Source organism: Lithobates pipiens, unplaced genomic scaffold, assembly GCF_037356315.1.
Source record: "Lithobates pipiens isolate NorthernLeopardFrog02 unplaced genomic scaffold, aLitPip1_a1.2 Scaffold_1, whole genome shotgun sequence".
In the NCBI taxonomy this organism is placed as follows: domain Eukaryota; kingdom Metazoa; phylum Chordata; class Amphibia; order Anura; family Ranidae; genus Lithobates; species Lithobates pipiens.
The window spans coordinates 217,404,623-217,425,986 of record NW_027507685.1 but is presented as its reverse complement, the minus strand read 5'-3'; the positions used below and the strand labels follow the sequence as shown (position 1 = coordinate 217,425,986).

The window sequence follows — 21,364 nt, the reverse complement described above, 5'->3', positions numbered from 1 at the left end:
GCTGGGCCAGTCGATCATGCCGTAAGCTGTGGCGCGATCGGCTGCGCCACAGAGCGCTTTTTTTTTTTTTGCCAAATGAAGCGCCTCTTCTGCAATCTTGTTATTGCATAGACGTGGCGCTTCCAATATTATGCTGCGCCCCGCGCCAGTGCATATCGGGAGGAAATTTAAAAAAAAAAATCTTAAAGGGACATGTTTAAAAAAAAATTTCTTTTAACTTTTTTTTTTTTTTTTACTTTTAATTTTTTTTTTTTTTACTACATGGTGAGGGGTGCCTATGGACGGGCCTCCACTGGTCTATACAATACATACATATAGAGAACTAGATCACACAGGCGCTTCAGCGCCCCTACCTTCCTCTGCCCTTTCTTCTATGTACGTTTTGCAGAGTTCCCTACCTATATGATCAGGGCTAACGGCCGCTGAGGCTGGAGCTAGAACTAAGAGATGTTCACCAGGCAAGAAGCCGGTGAAGACTGAGCTCGCAGCTCTCTGCTCCTATATTTATAGTCCTACAGTCCTCCTCTGTGACGTCACGGCTAACGGTCCGCTGGTAGAAGCTGGTCACGTGTCTGTAGCTAATCCGCCACGTGACCACAGCTCATCAGGCACCTTGAACGTAGCTCATCAGTCACGTGCTCTGTTTCATCGATTTTCTTCCCGTATTTCTATATATTTATTTTCTATTTATTATATAATCTAAATATTGTGTTTTTTATTCCTAATTAATAAAGTATTACTATTTAATATATATTCTTGTTTCTTAAGATTTTGTTGCCTCCGTCTACAGTAAAATGTCTCCTCTAATGCAGACTGGACGGATCAGCCGTTGAAATCCCTGCAGTGTGTTTGAGCTGTTCCCCCCCCCCCTCCCCCGGAGTTACCATGGCGATGCTGGCTGAACGTGAGTGCGGGGTGATCTGTGTCCATTGTGTTGTGTGTGTGATGGATGAAGGACTGCTCTGTATTGTAGATATTATGATGGAGAGAATGAGCTGTCCCTGTGCGGAGCGCTCTGATCTGTGTCCCTGGAAACATGGAGAGACTGCTTGTGTGTTCTTATATCTCATATTCTATCAGTTCTCTCACTATATATATACTCTGTTTTCCTATGAGGTCCCCCACCCTTATAGATATATATGTGTGTATATATTATAATATATTTATCATAGAACACCATGGTGTCCCTCCCCCCGCTATATATTATGTTTTTTTAACCACTTAAGCCCTGGAAGGTTTTACCCCCCCTCCTGACCAGAGCACTTTTTACAATTTGGCACTGCGTCTATGTAAATTATAATTGTGCAGTCCTACAATGCTGTACCCAAACAAAATTTGCGTCCTTTTCCAACAAATAGAGCTTCTTTTAATGTTATTTGATCACCTCTACGGTTTTTTTTTTTGCGCTATAAATGGAAACAGACTGAAAATTTTGAAAAAAAAAAAAGTTTTTTTTCTACTTTTTGTTATAAAAAAAATTCCAATGAACTAAATTTTAGTCATACATTTAGGCCAAAATGTATTCGGCCGCATGTCTTTGGTAAAAAAAATGTCAATAAGCGTATATTTATTGGTTTGCGGTTATAGCGTCTACAAACTAGGGTCAATTTTCTGGAATTTACACAGCTTTTAGTTTATGACGGCCTATCTCATTTCTTGAGGTGCTAAAATGGCAGGGCAGTACAACCCCCCCCCCCCCCCCCCCCATGACCCCATTTTGGAAAGTAGACACCCCAGGGAAATTGCTGAGGGGAATGTTGAGCCCATTGAATATTTTTTTTTTTTTTGTCCCAAGTGATTGAATAATGACAACAACAAAAAAAATTACAAAAAGTTGTCATTAAAGCGGAGGTCCACCCTAAAATGGACCTCCGCTCATCGGAATCCCCCCCCCCTCCGGCGCCACAATTGGCACCTTTCAGGGGGGAGGGGGGTGCAGTTACCTGGATAATCCAGGTAACTGCACCCACTTCCGGGATAGCTGTCTGCGGAAAGGGGCGTAGATTACGCCCCTTTCCTCAACTGCCCACCCCTTTGCACAAGTGCCCCGCTGCCTGCTGGGAAACACACAGTTCCCAGAGGCAGCGGGGACTGTCCGGATTGCGTCGCGCGGCTCGCGCATGCGCAGTAGGGAACCGGGAAATGAAGCCGAAAGGCTCCATTTCCTGATTCCCATACCCAAGATGGCGGCGGCAGCACCCGAGTGTCGATCTAGAGATCGGGTTCGGGTGCCGACATCGCGGGCGCGCTGGACAGGTAAGTGTCACCATTTTAAAAGTCAGCAGCTGCAGTATTTGTAGCTGCTGACTTTAAAAAAAAAAAAAAAATGCGGAGTCCCGGCGGACTCCCGCTTTAAATGATATATTGCGCACACATGCCATAGTTATATGTGGAATTGCACCCCAAAATACATTCTGCTGCTTCTCCTGAGTACGGGGATACCTCATGTGTGAAACTTTTTGGGAGCCTAGCCGCGTACGGGACCCAGAAAACCAATCACCGTCTTCAGGATTTCTAAGGGTGCAAATTTTTGATTTCACTCCTCACTACCTATTAAGGATGAGCTCAGGCGTGTTATATACTTCACGTGCAGAGCCCGCCAGGAAGTCAGCGCAGCGCTGTGCTAATCACAGGCAGTGAGACATTACCCGATGTGCGGCTGCAGAGTTTGGGCAATGTCTCCCTGCCTGTGATTAGCGCAGCGCTGCGCCAACTTCCTGGCAGGCTCTGCACATGGACCATGCGAACACGCCGGAGCTCATCCTTACTACCTATCACAGTTTTGAAGGCCATAAAATGGCAAGATGGTAAAAAAACAAAACAAAAAATAAAAAATAAATGACCCCATTTTGGAAAGTAGACACCCCAAGCTATTTGCTGAGAGACATGTTGAGTCCATGGAATATTTGATATTTTGCCACATGTTGCAGGAAAATGACAATTTTTTTTTTTCTTTTTTTGCACAAAGTTGTCACTAAATGATATATTGCTGACACATGCTATGGGCATATGTGGAATTGCACCCATACAATACATTCTGCTGCTTCTCCTGAGTACGGGGATACCACATATGTGGGACTTTTTGGCAGCCTAGCCGTGTACAGGGCCCTGAAAACCAATCACTGCCTTCAGGATTTCTAAGGGCGCAAATTTTTGATTTCACGCCTCACTACCAATCACAGTTTCGAAGGCCATAAAATACCAAGATGGCACAAACCCCCCCAAATGACCCCATTTTGGAAAGTAAACACCCCAAGCTATTTGCTGAGAGGCATGGTGAGTATTTTGCAGCTCTTATTATTTTTTTTGAAAATGAAGATTTTTTTCAATTTTCAAAACTTTGTGACAAAAAGTAAGGTCTGCAAAAAGGGGTCCTGTGCGCGGTAGGGGTGCAACGGATCGGCAGCGATCTGTGATCCGAATGGGTCACCCCACTCGGATCGGAACACGCCGAGATCCACGGTCTCGGCTTTAGGAAAGGCCGCAGCTTCGGCCTAGTTCCGGAGCGGTGGCCTTCTTGGTGCACCCGTCAGCATTTACAATGTGATCGCTCCGTCCAACGACAGATCGATCACTTGTAAACAAGCCGGCGTCATGATGACGCCGGTACCTCTCTCGTGAAATCGGATGGCAGCAGCGCTGTGGGCTGCATCTGTAAAGCCCACATCGCTGCTCTGTGACAAGTGCAGTCACAGCCATCCCTCCATACCCTGCCAATACTCTGCAATTCCCTGCCAATGCTCTGCCATACTCTGCCAATGCTCTGCCAATACCCTGCCAATACTTACCCTCCAATACTCTGCAATACCCTGCAATATCCCGTGATACCCAGCTATACCATCCATGCTTAGCCAATATTACATTGGGGGAGAGGACGTGGATATTACAGTGGGGGAGATTGTGGATATTACAGTGGGGACTATATGGTGGTGGCATTTTCACAGGTTTTTGCAAATTCAATTATTATTTGCTGATCCGAAAAATGATCCGATCCGTGACTCTGATCCGAGGAATGATCCGTGAGTTTTTTGATCTGTTGCACCCCTATTACCCGGCTAGGCTCCCAAAAAGACCATACAACATAAGAAAAATAGAAGGTGCTGCCATAAGACCATACAACAGAAGAAAAATATTACAGCGCACACATGCAAAACTAACATTTACCTCCAGCAAGGGTTTTTAAAAGCACCTAGACATTTTCAAAAAAACATTATCAGAATGGTCTTATTGCAGCACCTACTGCAGGGGTCGTCAACCCCCGGGCCGCGGCCCACTACCGGGCCGTGGCCTTTCTTCAGCGGGGCCGCGGGCACGGCCGGGCAGCATGAGACAGCCGGGCGGCCAGCATATAAGCACCGGGTGGAAGAGATAGCGAGCGGGCAGGCAATATGACAGGTGACATCTTCTTTTTCCGCCCCCCGCATCGCTGCTCTTCCACCCTGTCAGCCTCAATGTCGGAAGTGCGGCGGGGAGCAGAGAGATGACATCATCATCTCTCCGACCCCCGCATCGCTGCTCTCCCGTCCTATCACCCTTAATGTCGGAAATGGAGCAGGGAGCAGATGACATCATCTCTCACTGCTCTCCTGCCTTCACTGGGTGCCCTTCTGTGCTAGATGGACCAGTGCTGCCACCAATGCAGTGGCAGGCAGTGTGGCAAGTGACAGTCCACATCTGGTGACAGGCATCCTGACAGGGGACGTGACAAGTGACATTCCGCATCTTGTGGCAGGCAATATGGCAAGTGACATTCCGCATCTGGTGAGAGGCAACATGGCAGGTGATGTGGCAAGTGACATTCTGCATCTAGTGACAGGCAATGTGGCAGGTGACATGGCAAGTGACATTCCACATCTGGTGAGAGGCAACGTGGCAAGTGACATGGCAAGTGACATTCCGCATCTTGTGGCAGGCAACATGGCAAGTGTGACATTCCGCATCTGGTGGCAAAGGACGTGGCAAGTGACATTCCCCATCTAGTGACAGGCAATGTGGCAGGTGACATGGCAAGTGACATTCCGCATCTGGTGGCAGGTAACATGGCAAGAAACACACTCAGGGCTGCCACTAATTCTGCATTATGGTGAGTTGTACTATTTTATTAATTACTACAATGTAATAATAGAAATAAAGTGCTGACAAACCGGCCACGGAAAATCGCTTACCCCCTATGGGTCCCCCCCCCCCCAACCGGGCCTTGGCACAATTTTCTTCCACGCAGCCGGTCCTCGATGCCAAAAAGGTTGGGGACCACTGACCTACTGCACATATCTACAACCTGTAAACTGCACATATCTACAACATGCAAATTGTACATATCTACAACATGCAAATTGCACATATCTACAACATGCAAATGGCACATATCTACAACCTGTAAATAGCAGATATCTGCATTCTGTAAATCGCATTCTGTAAATTGCACATATCTACAACCTGTAAATCGCACATATCGGTGGTCGGCAGCATTAACCCCCATACCTGCCCCCCCCAAACAAGATTTTAAAAAAAGGGTTAATATCGGTGGTCGGCAGCATTAACCCCCCACCCCAGATCCCCCCGCGCAACAAGATTTTAAAAATAAGGGTAATTTATCGGTGGTCGGCAGCATACCCCCCCCAGACAAGATTTTTTTTTAAAAAGGGTTATTAATAATAACCTTTTTTTAAAAAAAAAAGCTTTTTTGGGGGGGGGGAGTGTATGCTGCCGGCCACCGATAACATTCTTTAAATCTTGTTTAGCAGGAGGGAGGGGGGGTTGGGGTATGCTGCCGAGTGCGACCACCATAGTAACCCTGTGGATGTGGAGGGAGTACCGGCGGGGGGCGCTGAATAAAGAATCAAGAATTTGTAAGCTGCCATGCGGCAGCCCCTTACCTGATCCTCTCAGGCGGGCAGAAGAGAGAAGTGCCGTGCCAATGTCACTTCCTTGAGTGGCAGCCGAAGCAACGCCCAGCGATCACTCAAGTGCAAGTCTATGCACTTGCTGGGCCAGTCGATCATGCCGTAAGCTGTGGCGCGATCGGCTGCGCCACAGAGCGCATTTTTTTTTTTGCCCAAATGAAGCGCCTCTTCTGCAATCTTGTTATTGCATAGACGTGGCGCTTCCAATATTATGCTGCGCCCCGCGCCAGTGCATATCGGGAGGGAAATTTTAAAAAAAAAAATCTTAAAGGGACATGTTTAAAAAAAAAATTTCTTTTACCTTTTTTTTTTTTTTTTTTACTTTTAATTTTTTTTTTTACTACATGGTGAGGGGTGCCTATGGGCGGGCCTCCACAGTTCTATACAATACATACATATAGAGAACTAGATCACACAGGCGCTTCAGCGCCCCTACCTTCCTCTGCCCTTTCTTCTATGTACGTTTTGCAGAGTTCCCTACCTATATGATCAGGGCTAACGGCCGCTGAGGCTGGAGCTAGAACTAAGAGATGTTCACCAGGCAAGAAGCCGGTGAAGACTGAGCTCGCAGCTCTCTGCTCCTATATTTATAGTCCTGTGACGTCACGGCTAACGGTCCGCTGGTAGAAGCTGGTCACGTGTCTGTAGCTAATCCGCCACGTGACCACAGCTCATCAGGCACCTTGAACGTAGCTCATCAGTCACGTGCTCTGTTTCATCGATTTTCTTCCCGTATTTCTATATATTTATTTTCTATTTATTATATAATCTAAATATTGTGTTTTTTATTCCTAATTAATAAAGTATTACTATTTAATATATATTCTTGTTTCTTAAGATTTTGTTGCCTCCGTCTACGGTAAAATGTCTCCTCTAATGCAGACTGGACGGATCAGCCGTTGAAATCCCTGCAGTGTGTTTGAGCTGCTCCCCCCCCCCCTCCCCCGGAGTTACCATGGCGATGATGGCTGAACGTGAGTGCGGGGTGATCTGTGTCCATTGGGTTGTGTGTGTGATGGATGAAGGGACTGCTCTGTATTGTAGATATTATGATGGAGAGAATGAGCTGTCCCTGTGCGGAGCGCTCTGATCTGTGTCCCTGGAAACATGGAGAGACTGCTTGTGTGTTCTTATATCTCATATTCTATCAGTTCTCTCACTATATATATATACTCTGTTTTCCTATGAGGTCCCCCACCCTTATAGATATATATGTGTATATATTATAATATATTTATCATAGAACACCATGGTGTCCCTCCCCCGCTATATATTATGTTTTTTTAACCACTTAAGCCCTGGAAGGTTTTACCCCCCCTCCTGACCAGAGCACTTTTTACAATTTGGCACTGCGTCTATGTAAATTATAATTGTGCAGTCCTACAATGCTGTACCCAAACAAAATTTGCGTCCTTTTCCAACAAATAGAGCTTCTTTTAATGTTATTTGATCACCTCTACGGTTTTTATTTTTTGCGCTATAAATGGAAACAGACTGAAAATTTTGAAAAAAAAAAAAAATTTTTTTCTACTTTTTGTTATAAAAAAAATTCCAATGAACTAAATTTTAGTCATACATTTAGGCCAAAATGTATTCGGCCGCATGTCTTTGGTAAAAAAAATGTCAATAAGCGTATATTTATTGGTTTGCGGTTATAGCGTCTACAAACTAGGGTCAATTTTCTGGAATTTACACAGCTTTTAGTTTATGACGGCCTATCTCATTTCTTGAGGTGCTAAAATGGCAGGGCAGTACAACCCCCCCCCCCCCCATGACCCCATTTTGGAAAGTAGACACCCCAGGGAAATTGCTGAGGGGAATGTTGAGCCCATTGAATATTTTTTTTTTTTTTTTGTCCCAAGTGTTTGAATAATGACAACAAAAAAAATTACAAAAAGTTGTCATTAAAGCGGAGGTCCACCCTAAAATGGACCTCCGCTCATCGGAATCCCCCCCCCTCCGGCGCCACAATTGGCACCTTTCAGGGGGGAGGGGGGTGCAGTTACCTGGATAATCCAGGTAACTGCACCCACTTCCGGGATAGCTGTCTGCGGAAAGGGGCGTAGATTACGCCCCTTTCCTCAACTGCCCACCCCTTTGCACAAGTGCCCCGCTGCCTGCTGGGAAACACACAGTTCCCAGAGGCAGCGGGGACCGTCCGGATTGCGCCGCGCGGCTCGCGCATGCGCAGTAGGGAACCGGGAAATGAAGCCGAAAGGCTCCATTTCCTGATTCCCATACCCAAGATGGCGTCGGCAGCACCCGAGTGTCGATCTAGAGATCGGCTTCGGGTGCCGACATCGCGGACGCGCTGGACAGGTAAGTGTCACCATTTTAAAAGTCAGCAGCTGCAGTATTTGTAGCTGCTGACTTTAAAAAAAAAAAAAAAAAACGCGGAGTCCCGGCGGACTCCCGCTTTAAATGATATATTGCGCACACATGCCATAGTTATATGTGGAATTGCACCCCAAAATACATTCTGCTGCTTCTCCTGAGTACGGGGATACCTCATGTGTGAAACTTTTTGGGAGCCTAGCCGCGTACGGGACCCAGAAAACCAATCACCGTCTTCAGGATTTCTAAGGGTGCAAATTTTTGATTTCACTCCTCACTACCTATTAAGGATGAGCTCAGGCGTGTTATATACTTCACGTGCAGAGCCCGCCAGGAAGTCAGCGCAGCGCTGTGCTAATCACAGGCAGTGAGACATTACCCGATGTGCGGCTGCAGAGTTTGGGCAATGTCTCCCTGCCTGTGATTAGCGCAGCGCTGCGCCAACTTCCTGGCAGGCTCTGCACATGGACCATGCGAACACGCCGGAGCTCATCCTTACTACCTATCACAGTTTTGAAGGCCATAAAATGGCAAGATGGTAAAAAAACAAAACAAAAAAAAAAAAAAAATGACCCCATTTTGGAAAGTAGACACCCCAAGCTATTTGCTGAGAGACATGTTGAGTCCATGGAATATTTGATATTTTGCCACATGTTGCAGGAAAATGACACATTTTTTTTTTCTTTTTTTGCACAAAGTTGTCACTAAATGATATATTGCTGACACATGCTATGGGCATATGTGGAATTGCACCCATACAATACATTCTGCTGCTTCTGAGTACGGGGATACCACATAGGTGGGACTTTTTGGCAGCCTAGCCGTGTACAGGGCCCTGAAAACCAATCACTGCCTTCAGGATTTCTAAGGGCGCAAATTTTTGATTTCACGCCTCACTACCAATCACAGTTTCGAAGGCCATAAAATACCAAGATGGCACAAACCCCCCCAAATGACCCCATTTTGGAAAGTAAACACCCCAAGCTATTTGCTGAGAGGCATGGTGAGTATTTTGCAGCTCTTATTATTTTTTTTGAAAATGAAGATTTTTTTTCAATTTTCAAAACTTTGTGACAAAAAGTAAGGTCTGCAAAAAGGGGTCCTGTGCGCGGTAGGGGTGCAACGGATCGGCAGCGATCTGTGATCCGAATGGGTCACCCCACTCGGATCGGAACACGCCGAGATCCGCGGTCTCGGCTTTAGGAAAGGCCACAGCTTCGGCCTAGTTCCGGAGCGGTGGCCTTCTTGGTGCACCCGTCAGCATTTACAATGTGATCGCTCAGTCCAACGACAGATCGATCACTTGTAAACAAGCCGGCGTCATGATGACGCCGGTACCTCTCTCGTGAAATCGGATGGCAGCAGCGCTGTGGGCTGCATCTGTAAAGCCCACAACGCTGCTCTGTGACAAGTGCAGTCACAGCCATCCCTCCATACCCTGCCAATACTCTGCAATTCCCTGCCAATGCTCTGCCATACTCTGCCAATGCTCTGCCAATACCCTGCCAATACTTACCCTCCAATACTCTGCAATACCCTGCAATATCCCGTGATACCCAGCTATACCCATCCATGCTTAGCCAATATTACATTGGGGGAGAGGACGTGGATATTACAGTGGGGGAGATTGTGGATATTACAGTGGGGACTATATGGTGGTGGCATTTTCACAGGTTTTTGCAAATTCAATTATTATTTGCTGATCCGAAAAATGATCCGATCCGTGACTCTGATCCGAGGAATGATCCGTGAGTTTTTTGATCTGTTGCACCCCTAGTACCCGGCTAGGCTCCCAAAAAGACCATACAACATAAGAAAAATAGAAGGTGCTGCCATAAGACCATACAACAGAAGAAAAATATTACAGCGCACACATGCAAAACTAACATTTACCTCCAGCAAGGGTTTTTAAAAGCACCTAGACATTTTCAAAAAAACATTATCAGAATGGTCTTATTGCAGCACCTACTGCACATATCTACCACCTGTAAACTGCACATATCTACAACATGCAAATTGTACATATCTACAACATGCAAATTGTACATATCTACAACATGCAAATTGCACATATCTACAACATGCAAATGGCACATATCTACAACCTGTAAATAGCAGATATCTGCATTCTGTAAATCGCATTCTGTAAATTGCACATATCTACAACCTGTAAATCGCACATATCGGTGGTCGGCAGCATTAACCCCCATACCTGCCCCCCCCAAACAAGATTTAAAAAAAAGGGTTAATATCGGTGGTCGGCAGCATTAACCCCCCACCCCAGATCCCCCGCGCAACAAGATTTTAAAAATAAGGGTAATTTATCGGTGGTCGGCAGCATACCCCCCCCCCAGACAAGATTTTTTTTTAAAAAGGGTTATTAATAATAACCCTTTTTTTAAAAAAAAAGCTTTTTTGGGGGGGGGGAGTGTATGCTGCCGGCCACCGATAACATTCTTTAAATCTTGTTTAGCAGGAGGGAGGGGGTGGTTGGGGTATGCCTCCGAGTGCGACCACCATAGTAACCCTGTGGATGTGGAGGGAGTACCGGCGGGGGGCGCTGAATAAAGAATCAAGAATTTGTAAGCTGCCATGCGGCAGCCCCTTACCTGATCCTCTCAGGCGGGCAGAAGAGAGAAGTGGCGTGCCAACGTCATTTCCTTGAGTGGCAGCCGAAGCAACGCCCAGCGATCACTCAAGTGCAAGTCTATGCACTTGCTGGGCCAGTCGATCATGCCGTAAGCTGTGGCGCGATCGGCTGCGCCACAGAGCGCTTTTTTTTTTTTTGGCCAAATGAAGCGCCTCTTCTGCAATCTTGTTATTGCATAGACGTGGCGCTTCCAATATTATGCTGCGCCCCGCGCCAGTGCATATCGGGAGGGAAATTTAAAAAAAAAATCTTAAAGGGACATGTTTAAAAAAAAAAATTCTTTTAATTTTTTTTTTTTTTTTACTTTTAATTTTTTTTTTTTTACTACATGGTGAGGGGTGCCTATGGACGGGCCTCCACTGGTCTATACAATACATACATATAGAGAACTAGATCACACAGGCGCTTCAGAGCCCCTACCTTCCTCTGCCCTTTCTTCTATGTACGTTTTGCAGAGTTCCCTACCTATATGATCAGGGCTAACGGCCGCTGAGGCTGGAGCTAGAACTAAGAGATGTTCACCAGGCAAGAAGCCGGTGAAGACTGAGCTCGCAGCTCTCTGCTCCTATATTTATAGTCCTGTGACGTCACGGCTAACGGTCAGCTGGTAGAAGCTGGTCACGTGTCTGTAGCTAATCCGCCACGTGACCACAGCTCATCAGGCACCTTGAACGTAGCTCATCAGTCACGTGCTCTGTTTAATCGATTTTCGCCCCTACCTTCCTCTGCCCTTTCTTCTATGTACGTTTTGCAGAGTTCCCTACCTATATGATCAGGGCTAACGGCCGCTGAGGCTGGAGCTAGAACTAAGAGATGTTCACCAGGCAAGAAGCCGGTGAAGACTGAGCTCGCAGCGCTCTGCTCCTATATTTATAGTCCTGTGACGTCACGGCTAACGGTCAGCTGGTAGAAGCTGGTCACGTGTCTGTAGCTAATCCGCCACGTGACCACAGCTCATCAGGCACCTTGAACGTAGCTCATCAGTCACGTGCTCTGTTTCATCGATTTTCTTCCCGTATTTCTATATATTTATTTTCTATTTATTATATAATCTAAATATTGTGTTTTTTATTCCTAATTAATAAAGTATTACTATTTAATATATATTCTTGTTTCTTAAGATTTTGTTGCCTCCGTCTACAGTAAAATGTCTCCTCTAATGCAGACTGGACGGATCAGCCGTTGAAATCCCTGCAGTGTGTTTGAGCTGTTCCCCCCCCCCCCTCCCCCGGAGTTACCATGGCGATGATGCTGGCTGAACGTGAGTGCGGGGTGATCTGTGTCCATTGGGTTGTGTGTGTGATGGATGAAGGGACTGCTCTGTATTGTAGATATTATGATGGAGAGAATGAGCTGTCCCTGTGCGGAGCGCTCTGATCTGTGTCCCTGGAAACATGGAGAGACTGCTTGTGTGTTCTTATATCTCATATTCTATCAGTTCTCTCACTATATATATATATATACTCTGTTTTCCTATGAGGTCCCCCACCCTTATAGATATATATGTGTGTATATATTATAATATATTTATCATAGAACACCATGGTGTCCCTCCCCCGCTATATATTATGTTTTTTTAACCACTTAAGCCCTGGAAGGTTTTACCCCCCCTCCTGACCAGAGCACTTTTTACAATTTGGCACTGCGTCTATGTAAATTATAATTGTGCAGTCCTACAATGCTGTACCCAAACAAAATTTGCGTCCTTTTCCAACAAATAGAGCTTCTTTTAAAGTTATTTGATCACCTCTACGGTTTTTATTTTTTGCGCTATAAATGGAAACAGACTGAAAATTTTGAAGAAAAAAAAAGTTTTTTTTCTACTTTTTGTTATAAAAAAAATTCCAATGAACTAAATTTTAGTCATACATTTAGGCCAAAATGTATTCGGCCGCATGTCTTTGGTAAAAAAAATGTCAATAAGCGTATATTTATTGGTTTGCGGTTATAGCGTCTACAAACTAGGGTCAATTTTCTGGAATTTACACAGCTTTTAGTTTATGACGGCCTATCTCATTTCTTGAGGTGCTAAAATGGCAGGGCAGTACAACCCCCCCCCCCCCCCCCCCCCATGACCCCATTTTGGAAAGTAGACACCCCAGGGAAATTGCTGAGGGGAATGTTGAGCCCATTGAATATATATATATTTTTTTGTCCCAAGTGATTGAATAATGACAACAACAAAAAAAATTACAAAAAGTTGTCATTAAAGCGGAGGTCCACCCTAAAATGGACCTCCGCTCATCGGAATCCCCCCCCCCTCCGGCGCCACAATTGGCACCTTTCAGGGGGGAGGGGGGTGCAGTTACCTGGATAATCCAGGTAACTGCACCCACTTCCGGGATAGCTGTCTGCGGAAAGGGGCGTAGATTACGCCCCTTTCCTCAACTGCCCACCCCTTTGCACAAGTGCCCCGCTGCCTGCTGGGAAACACACAGTTCCCAGAGGCAGCGGGGACCGCCCGGATTGCGCCGCGCGGCTCGCGCATGCGCAGTAGGGAACCGGGAAATGAAGCCGAAAGGCTCCATTTCCTGATTCCCATACCCAAGATGGCGGCGGCAGCACCCGAGTGTCGATCTAGAGATCGGCTTCGGGTGCGGACATCGCGGGCGCGCTGGACAGGTAAGTGTCACCATTTTAAAAGTCAGCAGCTGCAGTATTTGTAGCTGCTGACTTAAAAAAAAAAAAAAAAACGCGGAGTCCCGGCGGACTCCCGCTTTAAATGATATATTGCACACACATGCCATAGTTATATGTGGAATTGCACCCCAAAATACATTCTGCTGCTTCTCCTGAGTACGGGGATACCTCATGTGTGAAACTTTTTGGGAGCCTAGCCGCGTACGGGACCCAGAAAACCAATCACCGTCTTCAGGATTTCTAAGGGTGCACATTTTTGATTTCACTCCTCACTACCTATTAAGGATGAGCTCAGGCGTGTTATATACTTCACGTGCAGAGCCCGCCAGGAAGTCAGCGCAGCGCTGTGCTAATCACAGGCAGTGAGACATTACCCGATGTGCGGCTGCAGAGTTTGGGCAATGTCTCCCTGCCTGTGATTAGCGCAGCGCTGCGCCAACTTCCTGGCAGGCTCTGCACATGGACCATGCGAACACGCCGGAGCTCATCCTTACTACCTATCACAGTTTTGAAGGCCATAAAATGGCAAGATGGTAAAAAAACAAAACAAAAAAAAAAAAAAAAAATGACCCCATTTTGGAAAGTAGACACCCCAAGCTATTTGCTGAGAGACATGTTGAGTCCATGGAATATTTGATATTTTGCCACATGTTGCAGGAAAATGACACATTTTTTTTTTCTTTTTTTGCACAAAGTTGTCACTAAATGATATATTGCTGACACATGCTATGGGCATATGTGGAATTGCACCCATACAATACATTCTGCTGCTTCTCCTGAGTACGGGGATACCACATATGTGGGACTTTTTGGCAGCCTAGCCGTGTACAGGGCCCTGAAAACCAATCACTGCCTTCAGGATTTCTAAGGGCGCAAATTTTTGATTTCACGCCTCACTACCAATCACAGTTTCGAAGGCCATAAAATACCAAGATGGCACAAACCCCCCCAAATGACCCCATTTTGGAAAGTAAACACCCCAAGCTATTTGCTGAGAGGCATGGTGAGTATTTTGCAGCTCTTATTATTTTTTTTGAAAATGAAGATTTTTTTTCAATTTTCAAAACTTTGTGACAAAAAGTAAGGTCTGCAAAAAGGGGTCCTGTGCGCGGTAGGGGTGCAACGGATCGGCAGCGATCTGTGATCCGAATGGGTCACCCCACTCGGATCGGAACACGCCGAGATCCGCGGTCTCGGCTTTAGGAAAGGCCACAGCTTCGGCCTAGTTCCGGAGCGGTGGCCTTCTTGGTGCACCCGTCAGCATTTACAATGTGATCGCTCCGTCCAACGACAGATCGATCACTTGTAAACAAGCCGGCGTCATGATGACGCCGTTACCTCTCTCGTGAAATCGGATGGCAGCAGCGCTGTGGGCTGCATCTGTAAAGCCCACAACGCTGCTCTGTGACAAGTGCAGTCACAGCCATCCCTCCATACCCTGCCAATACTCTGCAATTCCCTGCCAATGCTCTGCCATACTCTGCCAATGCTCTGCCAATACCCTGCCAATACTTACCCTCCAATACTCTGCAATACCCTGCAATATCCCGTGATACCCAGCTATACCCATCCATGCTTAGCCAATATTACATTGGGGGAGAGGACGTGGATATTACAGTGGGGGAGATTGTGGATATTACAGTGGGGACTATATGGTGGTGGCATTTTCACAGGTTTTTGCAAATTCAATTATTATTTGCTGATCCGAAAAATGATCCGGTCCGTGACTCTGATCCGAGGAATGATCCGTGAGTTTTTTGATCTGTTGCACCCCTAGTACCCGGCTAGGCTCCCAAAAAGACCATACAACATAAGAAAAATAGAAGGTGCTGCCATAAGACCATACAACAGAAGAAAAATATTACAGCGCACACATGCAAAACTAACATTTACCTCCAGCAAGGGTTTTTAAAAGCACCTAGACATTTTCAAAAAAACATTATCAGAATGGTCTTATTGCAGCACCTACTTTATGCATTTTTTTTTAGGGTGTGCCCCTCAAATATCTTGTTTGTCTATTGTATGGATTCTGACCAAATCCTGTTGGGTGGAGCACCCCACTCCCTCCGTAAGTATTATTATACAGGTTTTATATAGCGCCAACCGTTTGCTCAGAGCTTTACAACATGAGGGCAGACATTGCAGTTACATTACAATTTGGGGACAGGGACCCCCTTCTCCACTGGGGACAGGGATTTCATCTCACCTAGTGACCCCGCCTGTCCTGGGGATCAGTACCCCACCTCCCCCTAAGAACAGGAACCTGATCACCCTGTTTGTGCCAACCTCACTGCCCTGCCTGCCATGTGTCCTGTGTGAGGGCCCTCCTGTGACAGCTCTTATAAGGACTTCATCCCACTGTGTGATCGCCCTACATGACTGATCCCTCTGTGTGCACCCCTTACACAGAGAACCCCTCTGTTTGCTCCTCAGAGAGAGAGGAGGGGGTTCCTGTCCCCAGGATACATGAGTTAGATTAGATGGGATGGATCTCCAGGGAAAACAGAGGAGGCCTCCATCCCTTCTAATCTATCTCATGTATCTTCTGTGTACTCTGGACTTGTCTCTGGGCCTCCATCCCTTCTAATCTTACAGGGGGAACTCTGCGAACCCTGCCTTTGATGGGTACAGTGAGGCGGCGTTTGTTGGGGGCAGTGAGGTGGCGTTTGCTGAGCACAGTGAGGCGTTTGCTGGGAGCAGAGAGGCGTTTGCTGGGCACAGTGACAGTGTATTTATTGGCAGAACAATGTACTGTACTTGGATTCAGTGCTATGCACAGGGCGCCCGTCCCCTCCTCAAAGCTCTGCTCTATCTCCCCCTCCCACCAACTCTCCGCCTCCACTCGCCCCCTCGAGTCCATAATTTTTCTGGACCCCCTGGACATACATAAGATTCACGAATGCGTGATTCACAGCATGTTAGTAGGGTGGGCGGAGCTGTTTCTGACGTTAAACCATCTCTCCGCCTCTGCCCACCCACCCGCTCGAGAGCATAATATTTCTTGACCGTGGCTAGCTCCCGCACATGCGCGATCAAGGGCCGTGAAATCGCGCATGCGCAGTAAAGCAGCGCCGTCGGCTGTTTCCGTGATGCATGAGTCGCAGAAATTTTTACAACACCGGAACGAAAAGGCTCCACCAGAGTGTTTACATTACAACATTTTCTCACATGGAGTGATTACCTCTCACTTTGTGTTCAGGCCATGGGGTTTTTTTATTTTATTTATTTATTTTTTCATTTTATATAGAATGGAGAGTGATTAGAACACGTCAGGTTTTTATTGCTGTCTGTGCCCCCAATAGGGAGATTCACCCTCTCTATTTGTCCTGTTTACCATTATCAGTAAGAATGAAAGTGAAAGAAAATTTTGGGTTGTCACCAGAACAGGAATAGAGGGCAATCCTTCCAGAGGGGACGCTAGTTATAGTGACACTGGTGACAATTGGGGATTCCCCCACTTCCTGTTTTGGCTACGGGACAGGAAGTGAAGGGAAATCTCCCCAACGGGACAAAGATGGCAAAAATTAACCTTACAGGGGTCATAACCCTCCCGTAGGCTATCCAAAATGAAAAAAGTATGTGATGCCCTCACTACAGTGCTTAAAGGGTAGCCCCACCTTTTTCACAATTCTAAATCACAACAACAAAATAATGAACATTTTACATTTAATTTATTGCTTGTTTCATCCTATACAGTATGTACACGGTCTTGAAATTTCCTTGAAGGAGAGTGGATACTGTAAAAGGTAAGATGGTATCTGTGTGATCATTCCATAGTTTACTGTAGAAAGTTGTCCATAATGATCCTGGCTTCAAAGCAAAATCTGGACATTTCTAGAATGGCACAAATGCTTGTTAGTTACATAGTTGATAAAGTTAAATAAAGACACCAGTCCATCCAATTTAACCTGTGTGGTGTGGGTGTGAGCCCCCTTATTAGCTTTGTCACCTTCTCTGGACTCTCCCCAGTTCTAGCACACCCTTCGCCCCCGTACACACGGTCGGACATTCTGCCTACCAAATCCGTTGGATTTTCTCCGTCGGATTGTGTCCGAAACTGTTGCATACACACGGTCGGACAAAGTTGTCGAAAAATCCGATCTTTCAGAACGTGATGACGTAATTTCTTTACGATGGGACTACGTTCAGGCTAGTAGCCAATAGCTTTGATGTAGGAATTTGATCTGAGCATGCGTGGCACTTTGTCCGATCGGAATTCTCTACACATGATCGGAGTATGTCCGATCGGACCAGTTTGTCGGAAAATATTTCCAACAAGTTGGAAAATTTGGCTTGACGGATATTCCGATGGAAACAGTCCGATGCATACCACACACAGTCGGATTATCCGACAACATGGTCCGATAGGACACATTCCGACGGATTCTCCGACCGTGTGTACGGGGGCTTCCTGAGAACTGGTGACCAGAACTGGGCAGAATACTCCAGATGTGGCCGGACCAAAGTTTTACAAAGTGGGAGAATTATCGTTTTATCTCTAGAGTAAATTTCTTTTTTTAATACATGCCAATATTCTGCCAGCTTTGTTAGCAGCATCTTGGCATTGCATGCCATTGCTGAGCCTATCATCTACTTGGACCTCCAGGTCCTTTTCCATCCTAGATTCCCCCAGAGATTCTCCCCCCTAGTGAGTAACTTGAGTTTGTAGTTTTAGCACCCAAAAGCATTACTTTTACATTTTTGAACATTAAAGCGGGATTCCACCCTAAAGTGGAATTTACGCTCATTGGAACCCTCCCCCCCCCTCCAGTGTCACATTTGGCACCTTTCAGGGGGGAGGGGGGTGCAGATACCTGTCTAAGACAGGTATTTTCACCCACTTCCGGGCATAGACTCCCACAAGACTCTATGCTGTTTCCTGTCCCGGCACCCTGTCTGCTGGGACACACACGGGTCCCAGAGACAGCGCGGACCATTCCCATTGCACTGTGCGACTCGCGCATGCGCCGTAGGGAGCCGGGAAGTGAAGCCGCAACGCTTCACTTCCTGATTCCCTCACCGAGAATGGCGGCAGCAGCCGAGAGCCAAGCAATCGATTGGCCTCGGCTGCCGACATCGCTGGACCCTGGGACAGGTGAGTGTCCATTTATTAAAAGTCAGCAGTTGTAGTATTTATAGCTGCTGGCTTTTAATAATTTTTTTTGTAGGTGGAATCCCTCTTTAAACCTCATTTGCCATGTATTTGCCCACCCCATTGTTTTATTGAGGTCTTCTTGTAAGGTTTCCACATCTTGCTGTGAAGATATTGCCCTGCTTAGCTTTGTATCATACGTAAATACTGAGATTGAGCTATTTATACCAACCTCTATATCATTTATGAATAAGTAAAGAGAATTCATCCCAGGACAGAGCCTTGGGGTACCCCGCTTACCACTCCAGACTAATCTAAGTTCTCACTGGGGACCCTTCGGGGTAAGACCTCGCTATATTAACCACTTCCCGACCGGCGCACGCCGATGTACATCGGCAGAATGGCACAGGCAGACAAATGGACGTACCTGTACGTCCCTTTAAATTTGCCGCCCTGCCATCGTGAGCGCGCCGGTCGGGACCCCCGTGAGTACGGTCGCGGGTCCTGCGGACTCGATCGCCGCGGGCTTACCCGCGATCGTCTCACGGGGTGGCTGAGCTAGGAGATGCCGTTGTAAACAGCATCTCCCAGTTCTGCCTAGCAACAAGTGACGCTGATCTCTGCTCCATGTGATTGGAGCAGAGATCAGTGTTCACTAAAAGAAAGCCCAGCCCCCAACAGTTAGTAACACGCCCCTAGGAACACTAAACCCCTACACTGCCACCCACTGGTTAACCTCTTCACTGCCAGTGTCATTTACACAGGAATCAGTGCATTTGTATAGCAGTGATTGCTGTATAGATGACAATGGTCCCAAAAATGTGTCAAAAATGTCCTATGTGTTTGCCATAATGTCGCAGTCACAATAAAAATCGCCGATCACCGCCATTACTAGTAAAAAAAAAAATTAATAAAAATGGCGTAAAACTATACCCTATTTTGTAAACGCTTATTGCGATTTTTTTTAAAAATGTTTTTTTTTACCAAAAATATGTAGAAGAATACGTATCGGCCTAAACTGAGGGAAAAAAACTGTTTTTTTAAATATATTTTTGGGGGATATTTATTATAACAAAAAGTAAAAAATAATGCGTTTTTTTTTAAATTGTCGATCTATTTTTGTTTATAGCGCAAAAAATAAAAACCGCAGGGGTGATAAAATACCACCAAATAAAAGCTTTATTTGTGGGGAAAAAAGGACGTCTATTTTGTTTGGGAGCCACGTCGCATGACTGCGCAATTGTCATTTAAAGCGATGCAGTGCCGAATCGCAAAAAGTGGTCTGGTCTTAAGCCAGCAAAATGGTCCGGGGCTGAAGTGGTTAATATACCTCTCAACTCTTTTATCACTAGCCTTTGAACACTCCCTTGTAACCAGTTTTCTATCCAAGTACATTCCCTATGGTCCATGCAAACAGACCTCAATTTGTAAAGTAAACGCATAGCTCCCAAATGTCCCTGATTTGAAACAAAGTCCCTCTGTCCCTCTTTCCTCTTCCCTGTGGTCTGATTTATATAGTTGTACATAAAATGCACTATTTATCTTTCAAAAAGTGTTTCCCAGTGCTAAACCTTTCATCCAACTTCTAAATTGCTGCATTTGTAAATGTCTAAAGCCAATATAAAAGAAAAGTAGTGGTAAAAAAAAAATCACTTGTGGGTTTAACACATTTTTTTTATGGTATAATTCTCCTTTTAAGGGGCGTGGCAGGGGGTGTGTTCCTTGTCTACATACTTTTCCTAATAGGTGTGCCTCATTCCCATCTTAACCACTTCAATACAGGGCATTTAACCACTTGGGTACCGCGCTATTGCAAAATGACGGCAATAGCGCGGACCCACATTTCCGGGACTACGTCTATTGACGTCATCCCGGATACGAGCGGCCTGCGCGCCCCCTGAGGGGCGCGCGCGGCGCGCTCTGTGATCGGCGAGTCCGTGAGACTCGCCTGATCACCGATCCGTGTAAGGGGTCGATCCCGACCCCTTATCACGTGATCAGCTGTCAGCCAATGACAGCTGATCATGTGATAAAACGGAGCCGGTAATCGGCTAGTATTCCTGTCAGCGCGAGGAGAAAAAAAAAAGCCGATCGCCGGCGGCCGTGTTCGGGACATCAGTCCCGATCACAGCCAGCAATTTAAACGGACACCTGCCCCCTGCCAGTGCCCACCTGCCACCCGCAGTGCCATCCTGAAATAAAGTAAGTGCCCCCCTGTCAGTGCCACCCAGCAGTGCCCATAGTGCCCACAGTGCCACCCAGCAGTGCCCACAGTGCCACCCAGCAGTGCCCACAGTGCCACCCACAGTGCCACCCAGCAGTGCCACCCACAGTGCCACCCAAAATCTGCCTCAAAGGTGCTGCACCCCAGTGCCGCCCATCAGTGCCCAGCAGTGCCGCCCATCAGTGCCCAGCAGTGCCGCCCATCAGTGCCCAGCAGTGCCACCTATCAGTGCCACCTATCAGTGCCCATCCGTGCCACCCATCCGTGCCACTTATCCGTGCCACCCATCCGTGCCATCTTATCTGTGCCCATCTTTGCCCATCAGTGCCGCCTTATCTGTGCCCATCGGTGCCGCCTTATCTGTGCCTATTAGTGCCGCCTTAACTATGCCTATCAGTGCCCACCAGTGCAGCCCATCAGTGCCCACCAATGCAGCCCATCAGTGCCCACCAATGCAGCCTATCAGTGCCGCCTAATCAGCGCACTTCAATGAAGGAGAAAAATGACCCGTTTGCAAAATT

At 46.6% G+C, this 21,364-nt stretch overlaps 1 long non-coding RNA gene across 2 annotated transcripts in view; it reads left to right on the top strand.

The window, feature by feature from the left end:
* The first annotated feature begins 266 nt into the window (after positions 1–266).
* The window catches only part of LOC143983230 (uncharacterized), a 49,525-nt gene continuing 28,427 nt past the window's right edge, over positions 267–21,364 (top strand). Inside the window, exons 1-2 of one of the 2 annotated variants that reach the window (XR_013274585.1) lie at positions 267–904; positions 17,224–17,273. This is a non-coding gene — a long non-coding RNA (uncharacterized LOC143983230). Of the gene's footprint in view, positions 905–10,743; positions 12,149–17,223; positions 17,274–21,364 lie in introns of those variants that run through there. The other variant, XR_013274586.1, reaches the window with a different exon arrangement.